Here is a 22,017-nt window from a genome sequence, read left to right as displayed (position 1 = left end):
AACAAAACATCTATAGACTACCGATATTTTACTGAATTAGATATTATTATGCGCTAAATGTCATTTTAATTTAGCGCATTGGGTTAGTCGGTTGTGCGCTGATCAAAGATGCCAGTCGGTCTCGAGACGGAGCATGACTATGAGGGACACAGGGTTTCATGTGGTCATAAGCGAGTAGACAAGCATAACTAGAAGTAAAAAACAGAGTGTGAGACAAGCATTACAGGGGTGGGCAAAGGAGTACAAGTATAATATGAGCAGGAATATGTGAGACAACTGGGAGAAGTTTGAGTTGAAATTTGAGAAGCAGAACAGTGTTGGACATACATGGCGAGTCTGAACAAGCGTGATCTGAGCAGGACAAGTGTGACCCAAGCAAGACAAGTTTTGGTCATAAGGGACAAGTCTAAAAAAGTAGCACAATTTTGGCCAAGACAGAACAAATGTGAGAAAATCGGATCAATTAGGAGACGAGAAGCTCAAATGTAGTTATTTGACAACTGTGTGACAGGCCGAAAAAGTGTTTGACTAACAGAACGACAAGCAGGACAAGTGTGAGACAACATGGAAAAGTTCAAAGCAAGGAGGACAATGTTGGACATACATGAAAGGTCTGAGACAAGTGACACAATTGCGGGACAATAAGCACAACTATAAAATGGGCAGGACAATGTGTGTCAATATGGACAGGTGTGTGCGACAAGCATAACAAGTCTGAGACAAACAGCATAAGTGTTGGATTAGCATGACAAATGTGAGACAAGTGTGGGACAAGTAGGACAAATGTCAGGGTGCGAAAAAAGCAGAGAAAAGTTTGACACAAGCAGGAAAAGTGTTGGACATAGCCTACAACATAACAAGTCTGGGACTAGTACCACAAGTGTGGAAGAGTGCAAGTGTGAGACAAACATGAAAACTGTGAGAGAAGCAGGACAAGTGTGAGATGTGTTAGACTAGCTAGCATATGACAAATGTGGTAACAGCAGACCAAGTGTGGCAGAAGAAATTCAAATGTTGGACTACAACGATAAGTGTAAGATAAGCAGGCAATGTTTTTGACAAACACGACAAGTGTGTGAAAAGCATGACAAATGTTGTACAATCAGGAAATATGTGGATCATACAAGTGTACGACAAGCAGAACCAGTGAGAGACAACCAGAAAAAAGTTAGGACAAGCAAAAGTTTGAGACAAGTAGCGTAATTGTGAGAAAAGCAAAAAAGTGTGGAAAACGCGGAATGTTTTGAGACCAGCACGACATGTGTTGGACATACAGGACAAGTCTGAAAAAGTAGCACAATTGTATGCCCCCCTCCCCCCAATTTTCGAGAATTCCATTCTTAATCCACCAGTTTTGTGGCAATCTTGTCTCGTCACGCTTGCTGATTGTCATGTCACAAAGACTTGACCGTTCGCTCTTATGAGCAGTTTGGGAAAGACTGTTTCGTTAGCTTTCGGTCAGTTACTCGGTCTTGATTTGTTCGGTTTTATATTCGAAACGCTTGTATTTTGATGACCAAATTACTTCGATGGCTAAATTTAAACAGGCAAAATTCGATAGTTTTTTTCAGCGAAATAAAGAGTCGCTTTCCTCAAAAATACCAATAAGCGCTACTCAGGCTGTGGATGCACCGGTTACGTTGGTTACGTCTATCACTTCCATTCCCGAAGATAAACTAATATTCAAAGGAGGGAAAACAAACGATCTTGGATTTATTCTTAAGAAACATACGCAGCTTACCGATACAGAGAGATACGGGCTTCTAACTTCGGATGGTCCGAAAAACGTGACGATTCTGGATACCGTTAGACAAAGTCGTCGTAAATTTCTCAAAAAATGGCTTGACGATGACAGATTTTGCAGTTGGTCAGTTTACACCCAACTCTCTGATGAGGGTGGTTTGTGTAAGATATGCATCGTCATGCAAGCACGTTTGAAGCATGGAACTCTCAGGGACATTGCTTTTGTTACAAGACCATGCATTGACTACAAAAAAATTATGGAAAAGGCTTTAGCCCACCGAAACATAAATTACCACCAAGAATCAACTATAGCTGCAAAAATTTTTGCCAAAAGCATGGAAACTGGTCAAAATGTGCGTGCAAGCATGGAGGCCCAATATGCTATGCAAACAAAAGAAAACAGACGAATAATGACTTCCATTGTCCAGACTGTCATGTTCTGTGCTTCGGGTAACATACCCTTGCGCGGACATTCCGGGAACAGTGGAAATTTCGTGAACCTTCTTCTATTTCGTATCGACGCAGGGGATGAAGATTTGAAAAGGCATTTCGCTCGAATGGCCGGAAACGCTAAGTATACAAGCCCGATGATCAGTGATGAGCTGGAAAGATCGTAACAACCGGAACGCACCAAATTCGTGAAAATGTAATATATATATATTTACAACACGACGCTACCAGTAATTTTGTCTGTCGTAAGATAGAGCCGAAGAACTACAATGAAATATGAAAAAATTATCTGAAATATGACTGTTTAAAATTGAAAGAATATTCATACTAATTCAATACAAATGTTATTATTAGATAGATATTCACGGGGGTCAAAGGTCGGCGAAACATCCTTTCACGTTACTGCTGTGCACAAATTATTTGCCAGCTGTAATGTAAAAAGAATTATGATGCGACAAAACATCAATTAACTGAAAACTAACGAATAGAATTCAAAATCCTGGTGATCCAGTGATACCTGAAACTCAGTTATTTACGTATGTTTACATTTCAGATTAAGATTGTTTTCATATTAAGTTTATCATCGAATGCACGTCCTACCTTGACATATGTTTTATTCAATAGCCTGTTCCAATGGACCTTTCCCCGACCTTTGACCTTTATTGTTTTGATTTTGGTCGCTCAGACAAACATTGCAAATATTCAGGCTTGTGTAGGACGATAGAGTGGTGCATTGCTCGTTTCAAAGGCCTTCGAATGGCATTTCACCGGTGATGGCGGTATTTTCGTGCTTCTAAAGTTATAACATATCGTCAAGTGATCTATTATTAACGTTATTCCGCCTTCACATTGCCGTTATCGTACCTAACTTAGTTCCAAAAGCCTATTTAACATACAAAAATGGAATCACTCAGAGATGGCTTTTCTATGACTTGGTTCTCCTTTTCTTTGCCCCAGCTGGAGAGGGATACAAAACTTTTCATTGAAAGGTGATATTTAAACTTATATGGTTGAAGAATGTCAGAGGACTGGGAGACGTGCGTGACTACTGGTACCACATCCCATGGTTCATAGACTAATAGGTACCGGTACCGTCCAAGTTAGGGCTGAATTGGTGGGTTTAGTATAGAAACAAATGAAATGCAGGGGCAGTTTAAAAAGTCTTTTGAATACATTCTTGGAAACATTGCACAAACTACAGCAATCTGTAATTATGAACAGATGAATATTTTTTTCAGATACATTCATGATGGGTTAGTCGTCAATCTTGGTTCAACGCTAGATTTCAAAGCCAAGTGCTATAGATAAGTTCAGGAGTCTCTGCCACCACATCATCTTCAAATAGTGGTGTCGCTGGATAGTCACCAAGTCTCTGATGCAATTTGTACATGCTAGGCACTTAAGTTTATGTCGTATCATAGAAACACAGATTTATTAGCCCAGAAAGATGGGTGCAAATATACTATTGAAAGATTAGATTCAACAGGTTTATTGAGGTATTATAATTGATTACATACCGTACCACATAAAGTTACAGGACCAATAATGTTATAGTGATAAACATGGTTTAAAAATTGTTACATATTCATCAGAACTACTGGTCCTTGTTGCCATATCGTTGGACTAACCAAGACTATCCAACAGATGAAATTGATGGGAATAAAAGATTTTCTGCTGAGCCAAGCATGTACAGGCATTCCCCAGCATTGGTAACAACCTATATGGAGGGAACAATATAAAACATCCAACAGTTTTGTCGTCTGTAGTTGGTGCTAAGCCCACAAAGTTAGATCGAGCCAGAGTTCCAATCATACAGTTTTAACCAAAAACAGTGTGGTATCTGATAGATTTTACAATATAGTTTATTCATTCAGTGTAGAAATAGAATATAACAGATTATAAAAAATATATGATGAAGGAACAAGCAAGTAAATCCAGGCAAATGACTACAAATTATACAGTTTTCTAGATATTGTGTTGTATAGGATAAAAATACACACAGATATATGCTTTTAGGCACAACAAACAAAAAGCAATGGAACGTCAAAATATTAGAATTAAATTCATTTCAGAATTCCATTCACTGACATAATGTATCACAATGATTTTACTTCTGAGTTATTTTATTAAGCTGCCTTGTTTCATCTCCTGATAATATGGAAGAATTGCGCTCACTGAGCACTACCTCATTGTTATATAGACAGATGGGCAAATACCCACCACTTGGTTCGGTTCTAAAGTTATCAGGTGATTATGAACAAGTTGTAATTTATATGACAGTGATGAATGCAAAACAACCTAACAAAATAATGATATTTATCACACACCACAGTTACTACCAAGTGCAGGGCCAACTTCTGGTATCAGGATCAGCTTGGTGTGACTTTGCAGTGCGCACAAAAAATTATATTGCAATCACCAGGGTCACACCGGACATGGCATACATGCGAAGCATCCTCTATAAAGTAACATCATTTTATTACCAATGGATTGTAAAAGATTCTGCATGAAGTCATAAGTCTTCAATATTAATTTTCCTTCTTTATTCATCATTTTTACAGTTGGCAAGTATGACACCAATGCTGGAAGAAGTATGTGTTTTCTCATTTTGAATTATGTTAAAAGTGTTGCCCGATTCTGAATCTTGTTAATTCTTCCGTGCCATTTTTTAATAATTATTTATTTTTCTGGTAGGTAGCCGCGTACTTTTTGAAATCTATTTTAAGTTATGCTCGACTTCCAGTTTTCTCTGCATTTTGTTTGCATGTTGACTTTTTGTGTTGTTTTATGCCAGAGAACCATAATAAAATGATGATGATGCTTGCTTACAATTTTCTGCTGCCTGACAAAGCGCTGTCATTTTCTTCAGTGGCACTTGAGGTAGTTTCAACTAAAGAGTCTGGGGGCAGATCGTCAGATTCGCACGTCTCTGTATCAAATGAAGTATCTGGTGACAGATCCTGTTAAATTATGATCCGAAGTTGAATTATGGTATAAGTAATCCTTACCTCACAATTTGTTGGTGCCTTTTTGTTGGGCAATAAGAATCTGATATAGTGTCAGGGTATTCATCAGTTGGTCCATCGCCTCCGTGAAAATGCATGATGGAACGCATTGCCATTGCTTGTATGAAAATTTATGTCATATAAGAATTAACATATTGAATATATCATAGGTATCGAAAACATTAATGTTGGCCTACCTTGGTACACACGCCAGACTGGATTCCATGGAGGTGCACGCCCGAGGGCGCTAGCGCTCCGCAAAAATGCACGCGAGCGAAATCAATTTTGCACGCCGAAAATTTGCAATTGCTCACCAATGTAAATCGGTTTAAATGGTTTTAAAATCAATAATCCAGTAATATAAAGATGCCAAAATATTATAACTCCACAATTGTCGACAAATACCAGCTTGCAAGATTTGGTCTGATCGAAATATTGCGAAGCAAAAAGACCATGGACCTTTCCCCAACCTTTGACCCGCGAAAAATTCCTCTCATTGTTACGTCCTTTTTTGCATCTTGCTGATTGGCCAATGTCACGAAGTAAACAAGGAAGTCGATGCTCGGGGAAAGGTCCATATCGTGTTGGATGATAGGAAATAGGAATCCCGTGAGAATAGTTATGGACGAAAGGATCGCCTCCGCACCAATGGCCAAGTACGGCTCTGATTCAGCGTATTTTTCATACAATAATTTTACACGAATGTACTGAACAGTACCGGTATCTAAAGTTGCTCAAACACTCCCAAAATTAGTGACAAAGTATGAAAATAATGTTTGGGGTCAAAGGTCAAACGTCCATTTTGCTCTAATTTGATGTATTTTTTATCCATTAATTCTACGTAAAAACACTACCAAAATCAATGACAAAGTATGTCCATTTTGCTCTGGTTCAACGTATTTTTTATCCAATAATTTTACGCGGATGTACTGAACAGTACCGGTATCCAAAGTCGCACAAACACTCTCAAAATTAGCGACAAACGGTAGAAATAATGTTTGGGGTCAAAGGTCAAACGTCCGTTTTTTCTCTGATTTAACGTATTTTTTATCCGATACCGGTAATTTTACGCGGATGTATTGAGAGGTATCTAATGTCAAAGTCAGTTGCACGCGAGTGCAGTTGTTTTGCACGTCGTGAGCTATAATTGCACGCCAGGAATTCTTATTTGCACGCGGGAATTTCTGATTGCACGCCCGATTTCTCGTTCAAAAAGGCCATGAAATCCAGACTGGTACACACGTATGCATTTCTGGTGATTTTTCCTAGATTGAGTTGACTGTGAGGCCTGTTGCATTCCTTCATCCACCTCATTGCTTTTTAGCGGTCAATATGTAGCTTCGGAAAAAGCACAAATCTTACTCCATATGAACGGCAGGGGTACCGGTACCGGTACAGGTTGTCAGACCGGAAAATACCATATGCAAAGAGTTAGTCTACCAAAATAATTCACTAGTAGATTCTGTTTAATAAAAGTGCAACATCGCATCGTATCGAAGGTGAATTCTTTCGTATGGACATACGGTAGGCTACCGGTACCCTTGATTGCATCAGCATAACTGTCTACTATTTTTTGGTTCGAAATAGCAGTTGGTTGACCTGTACGGTACCGTACCTGTGTGGTGCCTGCAACGGGTACAGCCTTTTATTATAGATATATAGATTTCGTGAACGTGATTTGCAACAAGTAACATACAGTATTACCGCTTTCTAATTCTCGCAGCCCTGTGAAGAAAACAAAAAGCGAAAAAAAGGACAAAGATCTGCCTAAACCGCCAGCAACATGTGCGGAACGCGTCCAAAGTTGTCTGAGCGACTTTTCAGCGGAGAATGTTTGTTTACATCTGCTCGCTTGTGATTGGTTGAAAATACGGATGTTTTGATGTCGGGGAAAGGTCCATAAACTGAAATACTAAGGTAATTCAGGACAGAAAAAAGTTAACACTTAGGGCAAGAAGATAATCGCTATAAAGCTATATCGATATGCCATGCTACTGTGGCGTACCGGAATTGGTATCACCACTCAGGTTCTTTCTGCCAGCTTATCGGACACTGAAGTTGCAATAGATGTCGTTCACAAAACAATCTTCTTACGGTTCCAATTATAGCAGAGTAACTAAGTTAACTAACTAGATTAATTATACACCTGTAAGAACTTAATACAACCAAATACTCCAATAAGAAATACAATAAACAAATAAAAACATGAAAAACACAGTACAAATACCGTAGGATACACACGTAACACAAGATACGGAATTGGTCTATGACGTCACAGTCATGAACTATTTACTTATAATGGGATACTAAAAACCGGGTAAAACATACCTAGATATACATAAGAATAACTAGTATGACACTAAAGATACAACACAAATCCTATCTTACCGACAAACACGTAATATACATGGAAATACGCATAGAAATATGGAAATCACACAGGAAATAAACTGCGAAAATAGACTAGTTACGGAAGTGTTAAATACAAGCTAACTAGTGAACAGAGCTATGCCAAACTGGAAAATAGTAAACCTGCACTACTAATATCATTTTACAACAAGAATTACATAGATTTACGGCATTAAAACACTATAATAATAACCTAATATACAGAGGAATATCTACACTGCCGGCAGTCTGACAAACCAGCTACAAGAGAAAGTTACACAGTTGTTCACTAGTGACTCAAGTGGTAAGAATAAATATGGGCGTACAGAATAAAACAGAGTTATAGACGTGGTCGTCTCACTACCACAATCGATTTCTTCGGGGCACATATGATTTGCACAAAACCATTGGGACATGTCATGATAAGTGATCATGTTAGGTCAAAGGTCACTGAAGATGACCTTCACGCTAGTGATGTTATGTGTACACATGCCGTGTGCTAGTATTTTGTGTTTGTGTTAGGCTGCTATAGTTGTATGTTAATCTGACGGTTTCTGTTGACTGAGAAGTCATCCGTAATAAATGCCTGCTGAATAATATATAAAGCCTCTTTATACATGCCTTATGTGTTTGGCTAGACAACACATGACAGGACACATTCTTCTTTTGTCACAATATCCATCAACAGTGCATCGCACGACGGAACCGCCCGGAAGACTACGTTGGAAAATGTCGCAATTTCCAAGACAATTTTGGGCTTTGTGATAACACAATACCTAGGGTTACCATATTTTTTTGACTTCAAAGCGGGATGCCTCCAAAGACACGACCTCTTAGCTGTGATCCTGTAATTTTACAGGTTCCAATTTACTACATAGGCCTGAATTTAAAGCCATCCCCGGCTGTCTTCATTGACCATATTGTCATCGGGAGTTCATGCGCATATTCTTTGTCTAAATATCGGGTTCAGTTCGAAAAATAGAAAGCAATATAGACGCTAACGATACAAATGATCCTAACTTAGATTTTTTTATGTACAGCAAAAGGAATAAAGAATATTGAAATAGTCTGCTGTTTTCGAGCATTGAGAATTAACTTTTTCGCCCAAGCATGCTTTTCTGTAGATAACAACTTCAAAAAGACGTTGTTCAATGTTGCATTCGCGTGAACGTCCGAACAGGACCAATTAGAATTGATTTTACGTGTGATACGTTCGCTAACAATGTTAGCGGGAAACAACGAAACAAACAAAATAACGCATTCACCTTCCGTAAGTAGGCTAGCGTTGCGCTACACAGCAATAGCGGTAACGAGAACATGTTCGTGTATTATGCTGGATGACTGAATGCCAAAGCGGGACTTTTAAATGACTTGTCCGGACAAAACGCTAAAAAGCGGGACTTTTGGCTGACTTGGCGGGACAAAACGCTAAAAAGCGGGACTGTCCCGCCTAAAGCGGGACGTATGGTAAGCCTAACAATACCTATATGTCCAAGTGCCGCATCTCATGCTCGTGGTATAATTTTTCTTTTGTGTTGTCCCAAGTAAAGGTCTCTTCGGAATTAGCAACTTCGAGAAAGTAATCACTCAACATGTTGCTTCTGACTTTAGGAGAGGGTCGAATGATTGGGTCGTATACAGCAATCTTTTCCGTATCCGTATTTATTTTTATTAGCTTCGACTGAGTTAGCAACAAAAAGGGCCACATAACAGTCAACCACTCACACCTATTTCTGTCTACCCTGACAGTTCATAGGAATGACATAGAAAGTATGTGATGTTACTGCAAACGAACGAGCCGCGTAAGTCGGGAGTTCATTCCATCCTATATTGATGAGTGGGCAAAAAGGATGCTAAAATGCAGTGGCGGCGCGTGGTCATTTTGACAACCGGGGCAAGCTGCTGCGGGACCAAGTCACCCCCATCTACGGGGACAGGATGAGCGCTGTAAGTTCTCCCATCATTTTATGAGTATAAAAACCATTCCATCGGTAACAACCAATCTGCAAAAGCGACAATTTTTAACGATAAGAAAGTGTCTTTAAAACCGATCCAAGTCAAGGGATTAATAAATATAGACATAGTTTATTTTGAAACCTCTTTCAAAAGGAAAGGCAATATTTACCCAGATAAATACAATGACATATTAACAGAATCTTCGGGAAAGCAGACAAAACCTAAAATAAGGATTAAAACGTTACTATGAAGAAAGGAAAGGTAATGCAAAGATAAGGACATGCGTCGCTCACTCATAGATATATATGCTGCTAGACTTCTACTGCTTGAACATATATGCAACACGCCGCGGTTTCTTAGAAGCAAAATGCTCAATAACGCGCTGATTAAAGTCATGCATCCCAGAAATAACCTCTCTGTGAATGGATAAAACAGCCAAGGAATTTAATCTATCTTGCTTCATTGTGTTTCTGAGATACGTTTTAATACGCTTCAGCGTGCTGAATGTTCGCTCTGCGTCGGCGGAAGAAATAGGCGATTAGGCGTCGTCAAAATGATGTCCAGAAATTTTGCAGACGCCGCAAAGGTAGTTACTAGAGTGTTATCTATGAGGAACCCATAGATCGCGCAAGTTGATGTGATGTTCAAAAAAGTTTGATTGGTGTATATACATCGCAATTCATTTTCCAATTTACCCACGTTTATCATGGGGTAAAATTTGGAGACAGTAGCCAACAAATGGATGGGAAATTGACGTGCAAATTTGGAAAATTTTTTGGGGTTCATCAAAGAGAACGCGGCAAGGTGTTCAGTGCGCAGACGATCGCCTATTTGATTCACCAGAATGTCACAGCATTCCTTTGCAGACAAAATCAAACGCTGCGTTGTTTGCCCGCGGCGTAAAGAAGCACTCCATGTGTCGTCGTATTTTATTGTTTCCCGGATACGAGATACAGCATCGCAGAAGTCTGAAATACACGACTGCACAGACGCTCCATCCATTAGCCTTGACTGCAATGCGCCGTATAATACATCCACGTGATAGAATATTGTGGAGAAAAAAGCGAGAAAAAATGAAAACTCACCATCTTTTAGCAGACGCTTTAGACCTGCCGCCTCCCTCACAGAGCGTTCGTCCCAAACCGGAGAGCTCTGAATGCCATTGAAACACTCAATGAGCTCAGACTTAAATTCGGACACGCCCTGCACCACGCGTGATTGGAAGTTCCAACAAGCTGGGAGACGGCGGCTACATATCTGGCGAAGGAGGTCAGAGCGCTTCGGCGAAACGGAAAAAAATGAAGAAAACCTCGAAACATTTGCAAAAAATATACGGACGAGAGGGGTATCAAGACACATATTTTTAATAACGAGGTTAAATTGGTGTGCATAACAATGTAAAAAATGCGCATGAGGAAAATCTTCTTTTATATAAACTTGAACACCATGTTTCGACCCACTCATGACTGCCGCTCCGTCATAAGTTTGAGCTATCAATTTTGACTTCGCGTTGTAAGGCTGTAACACTTCTTTCAGTACAGCCGATATCGCGCAAGCCGTGCGATCAACGATTGGTACAAAGCTGTGAAATCTCTCGGTAGGTGTACTATCTTTCACAAACCGAAAAATCACAGCCAGTTGGGAAACGCACGTGATGTCAGTTGTCTCGTCAGACTGAATCGAAAGGAACTGGCAATTCTCAATTTCCAGAGCCAAATGTTGTAAATAAATTTTATACATTGAGTCGAGCAAATCATTTTGGATATCCTTAGATGTCCCTTTCGAAACAGTTGCGGCATCATGATGATCTCTCAATACTGTATCTAGAGATGCGGTGTATTCCACCATATCCAAAAATACCCCTCTATTAGAAGAGCCAGCCCGTTCATCGTGCCCACGGAGGGACAGCTCGTGACAACCAATGAACTTCAAAACATCTATCAATCGACCGAGAACATGGCGGTTTTTCTCGACGTTTTGGTTGTGCCGACGAATAGAAACCGCGCGTCCTTCATCCAACTGTGCTGCATTATTAACATTTCCGAATGTTCGGTATTTTACTGCATTGTCCAGATGATCCATAGAAGATTGATGATCCCTGGCACGCTCGGAAAGATGTTTAAGATCTCTAAAACCAAATTTACACCAACGTGAGTCACGGGCGGTAGCAAAAAGTAGGCAATAAAAACAAAAAAGTGCATTTTTGTCCTCGCTGTAACACAACCATTCGTGTTTTTTATACCAAGTTTCTGCGCAGAATGTACGCCGACGCTTTACTCCGTCATGGGATTGTTCCAGTGAACAAATTTTTGGTTGAAAAGGCCCAAGACGTTGTACCTCTAATTTTTGTTCCAGCGGCAGCTGCGAAAACGGAGTGCGAAGTAGTGCATCAACCTTATTCATTATGAGGTCTAAGGTTAAGAAATGCGAAGCCGGAAAGAAGTGAGGAGCTCAAAAGGAATGTGGAAAATCGAAAGCAAATGGACTAAAGGTCTCTAACTGATTCAAATAGCGAAACAAGCGACAGAAACGAAGGTGAGGAAACTATCAACTCTTCAAGCAACCAACGAACGAGAAGGAATGCGTGAATATGTCAACACGTTGTTGTAAGAAACGTCGGCATTGTGTCGTCATAATTTCGGGGCTAGCCCCGATCGGCCCTGATGATTTAGTAAAAGAAACAGAAAACAAACGAGACAGACGCGGCGAGTGGAAGATAAAAGAGAGAATACGATATACAATGAGCAACCGGGGCAAAATCGGCGTCGCCCCGTCGACGTTCGGCGAAGGCTTTGCGAGCGAAAAATGAACCATGTCGGGAGAATATGGCTAGTGTAGACAGTCTGTGCAACCGATATTGAGGTATTTTTCGAATATTTTTTATTATACCGAAAAAACAACCGGGGCATTGCCCCTATTGGCCCTATTGACGCGCCGCCACTGCTAAAATGCTTTACTGGTATCGGGGCTTTGCTTCAAGTAATCTTTTATAAAAAGCAATTATTTTTGTGTGAAACTGCGGCCTAAAATATCCAAAATGCAAGAATGGATTAGTAAGAAAAAGACTCATTGGCAGACTCATCATATATATATCAAATCCATACTTCCGAAAACTGCACGATCCATTCCATGCTTCCGAAAATAACTAACTAATCTCATACCCGACATGGAATGGTAACCGGACGAGAGGCTGTGGTTCGCCATACGGTATGCGGTCTTATCGGCTTTCATCTCCCCCTGGATAAATGTGTAAAATCCTATTTTATTTGAAATATCGTAATTCTTTACTTTGTAATTTTGATTTTTGACGAATGAAAATATAAGACATCCCCGAAAATAAGCCCTAGTGTTATTTTTGGAAGAAACTTGAAATAAGACCCAGTCTTATTTTCTGGGAAACACGGTATGTAAATCCTATGCAAACTAATTCCATACCCGACATGGACTGGTAACCGGACGAGAGGCTGTGGTTCGTCATATGATTAAGCCGGTTTATCGGCTTTCCTTTTCCCCTGGATAAATATGTCTATCCTAATAAAACGACCCTTGTCATACACATAATACATGAAATAAATCAGGGGTGTGCAAACTGCGGTCTGTGGGCCAAATGCGGCTCGCAAAGAAAAATTGTGCGGCCCGCGGAAAAGTGCCAATTTTGAAGGATGTGTCGGCAAAACGAGCTTTTATAGTCAATCTGGAACGTGCGAGCAATTTCAATCTAATTGTGTCGCGAAATACCAATACCCGAGTGCCATTGCCATATCAGTAAAACTAGCTAGCAAGATCTTTTTGGAAAATATACAATGTTATAAAAGCGTGTTTCTTTCTCACTGAATTCGTCGGTGTGACAATAAATTTAAATAGCAATTTTCTTTAGAAGTTTTAGTTTTTCTAATTTTGCGTTTTGACTCAACATTTCTGCCAGGACCCCGAACAATGCCGTAAGATCAATAACGAAAAAAAATGGTGCTTGCATCCACAATAGAAACTCTACCTACGAAAGGCTCTGGATACGAAAAAATCTACTTACGAAAATTCTTTTCGTAAAAATATTGCGTCGACTAACGTAAGGTTTTCTACATACGAAAACCGAAAATGCATGTAGTGACAATTGTTCATTTTAGGTTATTTAATGAAGTTGTTGAAGCACGGATGTCCGATTCGAATATCGCAAACTTCGAATATTGTTTTCCGTGTTTGTAAGAATACCGAATATGGCACACATATCCTAGCGCAGCCGTTAACGTTTCGATTTGAAACATTTTGAAAGCATGAAAGGATTTCAATTAGCGCCAATTTGAATTGCTCATTACACGTCCAGGATGTTTTTGATTGAAAATATTTACAATTATTATCGTATATTATTTCAATTTTGTCGAGATAGTTTGTGAGGCCTCGGCAATAAATCCAAATCAAATTGTGTCGTAATTAATTGTTTTCATCCTTTCATTTCGATTGTGACCGAACATGAGGGCAAATTTTTTCATTTCTTGCAATTTAGAGAGTATAAAATAGCTCTCAAATATTATTTAGTAACGGTATCTATCGCGGCGTCGTTGATGGCAATATCTTTTAGTTTAGGTTGACGGTATTAATTTATAATCAAAATAAAATCATAATAGCCGACATTATATATTTAAATCAGCGCCGACTCGCAAAGTAAAAGAAGATTTCCAGTCTTAATTATCTTTTATTGGCAGATGAGAGTTTGGGAATTAGGTTCACTCATTTGATAATGACGATGATCGCGTAATTGCATTTGCGTTTTGTTGAATCAACAAATGGTGTCGCGACCAATATAAAAATAAAGTCCGTGGTAGCTGCCCTGCCACACGCCGATCGAATATCTGCCATCCCATTGGCCCGTTTGTTTCCCGCGGGCACGTACAATAAGTCTCACTCAGTTTTAGTTGAGAAGACGATGATACGCCACGTAACAGTTGAAACTGAAAAAAATGAAATAAAAAAAATAGGGACTGCAAAATGAAAAGCGTGAATTATAATTTTAAATTTCATGTGCGTGTGCTCATTTTCGTACATTACGTTCTCTCTTAGATTTCAACTTCTAACGCCTCCTCTCACTTCCCCCGACCTCCCACTTTTCACGTTCTTCGCTTAGCTCAGTCAAATATTATGTCCGAGTTTTGTGGGGGCTTGAAAAGGATTAATGCATTTTCAGGTTAAGGACGTGATACTTGCGGAATTTTCTACTTACTTCTACTTAAAATTCTGTAAGGTACATATGTGGTAAGAGGAAAGAACAGAGAAATACCGAATGAACAAATTTTTTGTATACAGACTTTTTTGGTGTGGCCCAGTTACTTGTATTTGGCCCGCCTGTAAAAAAGGTTGCACACCCTGAAATAAATGACCGCGATGATCATCAACCAATTTTTGACATTTGCTGGGATAGAAAATCCGAAAATTGTATTAGCTTGACTGCCGTGATCGCAATAAATTGAAAGCCCCATCACAACTGAGGGTTTGGCTTTCAAGCTAACGTACATGTAGCCTAGTTTTTGTGGATTAGGTTTAGGCCAGGGGTGGGCAACATGCGGGCCGCGACGAGATTTTGACCGGCCCGCTGACTGTCTCCAACCACACTCTGTAATGTGGACCGACGCATGATTCCTGAAAGTTGCCGATCGCTCTACCTCTCATCGCACTGTCAGCGCGAGCTGGTGAAATAAACAATTGCCTTAGTGAACAAACAATTGCATTAGCACACTTGTTAAACAAACAATATGATGTCAAAGCAGAGAGCGTTGTAAACATTCCCCACTACGCACTACTGATATCAGTTATATTTAGATTCAAATATAAATAGATTTTTTATCAATTAAATTTTATTGACCATTGAATATCCCAAGAAACGTAAAGTTGACAGAGTGTTGAGCATTTAACAAATATTGGATACCGAAGTATTTTTTGTAATAATCCGGCCCACCGAGGACTTCATTTTAGTCGTTGATTTCCCCACACCTGGCCCGCCGACTAGAGAAGTTGCCCACCCCTGGTTTAGTCGGTCAACCGGTCGTTAGCGTCGCTGTCATCTTTGGGTTATCTTATTTATGCTTAATTCCTATATTAGTTTTGAACAAAGTGATAAAACGGATTATTAGAGTAGACTTACCGGTACGCGGTACCTACTGGCTACTGCTACTACACATGCCCTACGCTACAGCCCTGTGCTATGGGCTGACCAAAGTTACCCTAGCAGACATCTCTCAGCAGACATCTCTCTCGTTTTTGAACGCGCCGATCACTGTTGCCAGAACTCAGATTTCAATTGAGCGATGCGAGAGTTTACAAAAAAAGGAAAGATGCAAAATCAACTGATGCTTTATGTGTTGCCAGATTAACCATAAAAACTGTGAATAATTGCCGAAAAATCACAGTTCTCCCCCAAATATAAGTGTCTCACAAATATATCCGCTTAGTATAAGAAAGATAAGTATAAGTGCTTATAATGGGAAGTAAACACAACGAGTTTGACAAAGATTGGATAGGTGGAAGAGATAATTATTATCGTTTAAACCTGTCCCAGTCGTCAATTTTTATTAAAATTGGTAAAAAGACCTATTCTGCCCCAAAAAGATGTGTCTTACAATCATGACCCTTTCCATTTATACATAAACAGCAGTATTACATTTAATAAAGTGTTTATACAACGAGTTTCAAAAAGTTTGTATGGGGGGAAGATATTTTTATTCTCGTTTAAACATGACCCGCTTGACAATTTATGATAGAAATGGCAAAAAGACCTCTTTTGCTCCAAAAAATGAGTGTCTTGCAATTACGGTCCCCACATTTACAAAAGACCAGTAGTAGTACATATAAAAAATGTTAATACAGCGAGTTTGAAAAAGTTTGTATGGGGGGAAAATATTTTTATAATGGCTTAAACGTGGCCCGATAATCACTTTTTGATAGAAATGGCACAATGACCTATTTTGCCCCAAAAAATGAGTGTCTTGCAGTTATGGGCCCCTCATTTACACAAGACCAGCAGTAGTACATATAATAAAGTGTTAATACAGCGAGTTTGAAAAAGTTTGTATGGGGGGAAGATATTTCGATAATCGCTTAGACATTGCCCGCTAGTCAATTTATGATAGAAATGGCAAATTGCTCCAAAAAATGAGTGTCTTGCAATTACGGTCCCCACATTTACGAAAGACCAGTAGTAGTACATAAAATAAGGTGTTAATACAGCGAGTTTGAAAAAGTTTGTATGGGGGGGAAGATATTTTTATAATCGCTTAAAAATGGCCCCATTAATGATGGAAATAGTGAAAAGATCTTTTTTGCTTCAAAAAATGAGTGTCTTGCAATTACGGGCCCCACATTTACACAAGACCAGCAGTAGTACATATAATAAAGTGTTCATACAGCGAGTTTGAAAAAGTTTGTATGGGGGGAAGATACTTTAATTATCGTTTAAACATGGCCCGCTAGTCAATTAATGATAGAAATGGCAAAAAGACCTACTTTGTCCTAAAAAATGAGTGTCTTGCAGTTATGGGCCCCTCATTTACACAAGACCAGCATTAGTATATATAATAAAGTGTTTATACAGCGAGTTTGAAAAAGTTTGTATGGGGGGAAGATACTTTAATTATCGTTTAAACATGGCCCGCTAGTCAATTAATGATAGAAATGGCAAAAAGACCTACTTTGTCCTAAAAAATGAGTGTCTTGCAGTTATGGGCCCCTCATTTACACAAGACCAGCATTAGTATATATAATAAAGTGTTTATAGAGCGAGTTTGAAAAAGTTTGTATGGGGGGAAGATACTTTAATTATCGTTTAAACATGGCCCGCTAGTCAATTAATGATAGAAATGGCAAAAAGACCTACTTTGCCCCAAAAAATGAGTCACTTGCAGTTATGGGCCCCTCATTTACACAAAACCAGCAGTAGTACATATAATAAAGTGTTCATACAGCGAGTTTGAAAAAGTTTGTATGGGGGGAAGATACTTTAATTATCGTTTAAACATGGCCCGATAGTCAATCAATGATAGAAATGGCAAAAAAAAGATCTGCTTACCCCCAAAAAATGAGTATCTTACAATTACGGGTCCCCTCATTTACACAAGACCAGTAGTAGTACATATAATAAAGTGTTGATACAGCGAGTTTAAAAAAGTTTTTTATGGGGGGAAGATAATTTAATTATCGTAATTAGATAATTTAATATCCTCTGGTCTAATTCTTTCGCATAAAGCTATGCAAAAACTTATTGCAAATGGTCCGCATGATGCACCTAACGTTTGTTGCTGGACGGGAGGAAATTCAATCTGTAGTTTGTTTGTTCCTAATGTTGGCCGCATGAGAAGCGAAATAGCATATTTGTCATTTTCTGTGTATTTCAAGTACGAACTATCATAGATTTGAATGGTATTCTGATTGAACGAAAATATCTTTGACGCAGCTACCCAGTGATTATCATGCACGAACAATATTTGAATAAATTTTTTGAAGGGAGCGTAGACCTTTGGGCCAGATAGGATAGGATTTACATATTTATCCCGGGGGAGAGGAAAGCCGATAAGACGGCTTATCCATATGGCGAACCACGGCCTCTCGTCCGGTTACCATTCCAAGTCGGGTATGGGATTAGTTTTTACTGTATTGTTTGTTTTTCGGAAGCATGGACTTGGTGGTGGAGGAAGCCGTAACCGACCAGCGGTTACGTGAACCACCCAACGACGGCGAGGAGTCCAGCAATCCTCTCGCACATAACCATCCCTGCATGGGATTCGAACCTGCGAACCCACGCAGAGCAATTAGAGGTGCGGTGGCGAGCGTATTCCTAACGCTTAGCCCGTTGAGCCACACCGCCGCGCCTTATTGTGGTATAAAGTGTCGTGTTTGAAAAGCCGTCAGCATTCGGGTACTGCGATGACAAAATTAGCGATGCGGTATTTATAATGTCCGATGTGAACCAATCCCTTCGGAAATTAGTCTTGGAGCTCAATATTTCAAAGTCAACGTTGGACATATGTACCAAGTTTCGAAAATCAATTTTGGGTGACCTAAATCGCAATGCCATTGACTGAGAAGACCCCTCACATATTATTTCCGTTTCCAATACATCATTATCAAGCTATTCTATTGGGCAAGAAGCTTTCAGAGGTCTAGACGGTGGCTGTAAATATATACCTTTTGATTTATCATTACCCATATTTCTACATCTTTTACCCCATTTCTCAATTTCTTGGTCAATTTGGTCTCTGTTGTCGACTTTCCTTTTTTTGGGACGAACAATCAAATTATCCTGATATTCCCTAATTAGGGAATCATGAAGTTGATCATACACTACAGCGATCTCGTCAAGACGTTTAAACCGCCTGTTGTTGAAACGAGTACGCTTTAGCTCCTGTTGACTTTTCTCCATGATTCCCTGTGTTCGATTATCTTTTGCTAAGTTCTGTTTGTTAGAGACCGATGATTTTGCGTAAAAATGCTTATACTTTTCATAGCCTATTGTTGTACCGTAAATATATACTACTACGTTGTACCAAACCTGCCTAAATCACCTACTAGCAAAGCGCCCCATAGACAAATTTTGGGTACATAAAACGTTTTAAATTTAGTTCTTCCTTTATCTCTACCTGGTTTTACTTTGAAATGCTTATAGTTTGTCGCGTATTTGCAACTCGCCACGCAGAATTTTATATAGTTTATCGTTGTTTATTGGAATATTACAAATCCACCAGACGAATCAAAGTTCGAAATGTTCGCTTTTTTTCGTCTTCAAGTATAATATTGACCTTCTTTATTAAAATAAACACTGAAACTTATTTATTGGACAAAAAATGGGCCTATGAGTCGTTTTCCTAAATTTTTTCTTCCTAGTATTCTCCTTGTTGCTGCATTTTTGTTTAAAAAGTTTTTGTTCTTTTCAACTATTGGACCAATGAACAATTCAGCGATCGCATTTCAACGATCCAGTGGTCAGCGAAGTCGGGAGTTTTTCAATAAGGTACACCATGGTGGTTCAAAGCCGTCATGCTGATACATTCCGTGCGGCCCACAGAACAATTTTAGCGTATATTTGTATCTGATAGCAGTATATTTCTATCATTATTTGACTAGCGGACCATGTTTAAACGATAATTAAAGTATCTTCCCCCCATACAAACTTTTTCAAACTCGCTGTATAAACACTTCATGATATGTACTACTACTGGTCTTGTCTAAATGAGGGGACCGTAATTGCAAGACACTCATTTTTTGGAGCAAAAGAGGTCTTTTTGCCATTTCGATTCAAAAATTGACTATGGGCCATGTTTAATCGATATTTAAAGTATCTTCCCCCCATAAAAACTTTTTCAAACTCCCTGTATAAACACGTTATTATATGTACTACTACTGGTTTTTTGTAAACGTGTGGACCGTAATTGTAAGACATTCATTTTTCGGAGCAACAGAGGTCTTTTTGCCATTTTTCTCATAAATTGACTATCGGGCCATGTTTATGCGATAATAAAAATATCTTCCCCCATACAAACTCTTTCGAACTCGCTGTATTAACACTTTATTATATGTACTATTACTGTTTTTTTGTAAATGTGGGGCCCATAACTGCAAGACACTCATTTTTTGGGGCAAAATAGGTCTTTTTGCTATTTCTATCAATAATTGAATAGCGGGCCATGTTTGAACAAGAATTAAAGAATCTTTTCCCCCCCATACAAACTTTTTCAAACTCGCTGTGTTAGCACTTTATTATATGTACTACTACTGTTCTTTTGTAAATGTGGGGCCCATAACTGCAAGACACTCATTTTTTGGGGCAAAATAGGTATTTATGCTATTTCTATCATTAATTGAATAGCGGGCCATGTTTGAACAAGAATTAAAGTATTTTCCCCCCATACAAACTTTTTCAAACTCGCTGTGTTAACACTTTATTATATGTACTACTACTGTTCTTTTGTAAATGTGGGGCCCATAACTGCAAGACACTCATTTTTTGGGGCAAAATAGGTCTTTTTGCCATTTTCTCATAAATTGACTATCGGGCCATGTTTATGCAATAATAAAAATATCTTCCCCCCATACAAACTTTTTCAAACTCGCTGTATAAACACTTTGTTATATGTACTACTGCTGGTCCTGTGTAAATGTGGGGCCCATAATTGCAAGACACTCATTTTTCGGGGCAAATTAGGTCTTTTTGCCATTTTCTCATAAATTGACTATCGGGCCATGTTTATGCAATAATAAAAATACCTTCCCCCCATACAAACTTTTTCAAACTCGCTGTATAAACACTTTGTTATATGTACTACTGCTGGTCCTGTGTAAATGTGGGGCCCATAATTGCAAGACACTCATTGGTATGGGCAAATTAGGTCTTTTTGCCATTTCCATCAATAATTGACTAGCGGGCCATGTTTATACGATAATTAAAGTATCTTCCCCCCATACAAACTTTTTCAAACTCGCTGTATTAACACTTTATGATATGTACTACTACTGGTCTTGTGTAAATGAGGGGCCCGTAATTGCAAGACACTCATTTTTTGGAGCAAAACAGGTCTTTTTGCCATTTCTATTCAAAAATTGACTATCGGGCCATGTTTTAGCGATTATAAAAATATCTTCCCCCCATAGAAACTTTTTCAAACTCGCTGTATTAACATTTTATTATATGCACTACTACTGGTCTTTTGTAAGTGAGGGGACCGTAATTGCAAGACACTCATTTTTTGGATCAAAAGAGGTCTTTTTGTCATTTCTATCATTAATTGACTAGCGGGCCATGTTTGAACGAGAATTAAAGTATCTTCCCCCCATACAAACTTTTTCAAACTCGTTTTATAAACACTTTATTATATGTACTACTACTGGTCTTTTGTAAACGTGGGGACCGTAATTGAAAGACACTCATTTTTTGGGGCAAAATAGGTCTTTTTGCCATTCCTATCAAACATTAATTATCGGGCCACGTTTGGTTCATTATAAAAATATTTTCCCCCCATACAAACTTTTTCAAACTCGCTGTATTAACACTTTAATATATGTACTACTACTGGTCTTTTGTAAATGTGGCGCCCGTAATTTCAAGACACTCATTTTTGGAGCAAAAGAGGTCTTTTTGCCATTTCTATCATAAATTGACAAGCGGTTCATGTTTAAACGAGAATAAAAATATCTTCCCCCCATACAAACTTTTTGAAACTAATTGTATTGACACTTTATTAAATGTACCACTGCTGTTTATGTATAAATGGAGAGGACATGACTGTAAGACACATCTTTTTGGGGCAAAATAGGTCTTTTTACCAATTTTAATAAACATTGACGACTGGGACAGGTTTAAACGATAATGGGTATCTCTTCCACCTATACAATCTTTGTTAAACTCGTTGTGTTCACTTTATTTCCTATTATAAGCACTTATACTTATCTTTCTTATACTAAGCGGATTTATTTGTGAGACGCTTATAATTTGGGGAGA

Source organism: Styela clava, chromosome 14, assembly GCF_964204865.1.
Source record: "Styela clava chromosome 14, kaStyClav1.hap1.2, whole genome shotgun sequence".
Classification (NCBI taxonomy): domain Eukaryota; kingdom Metazoa; phylum Chordata; class Ascidiacea; order Stolidobranchia; family Styelidae; genus Styela; species Styela clava.
This window is presented reverse-complemented; position numbering follows the sequence as displayed.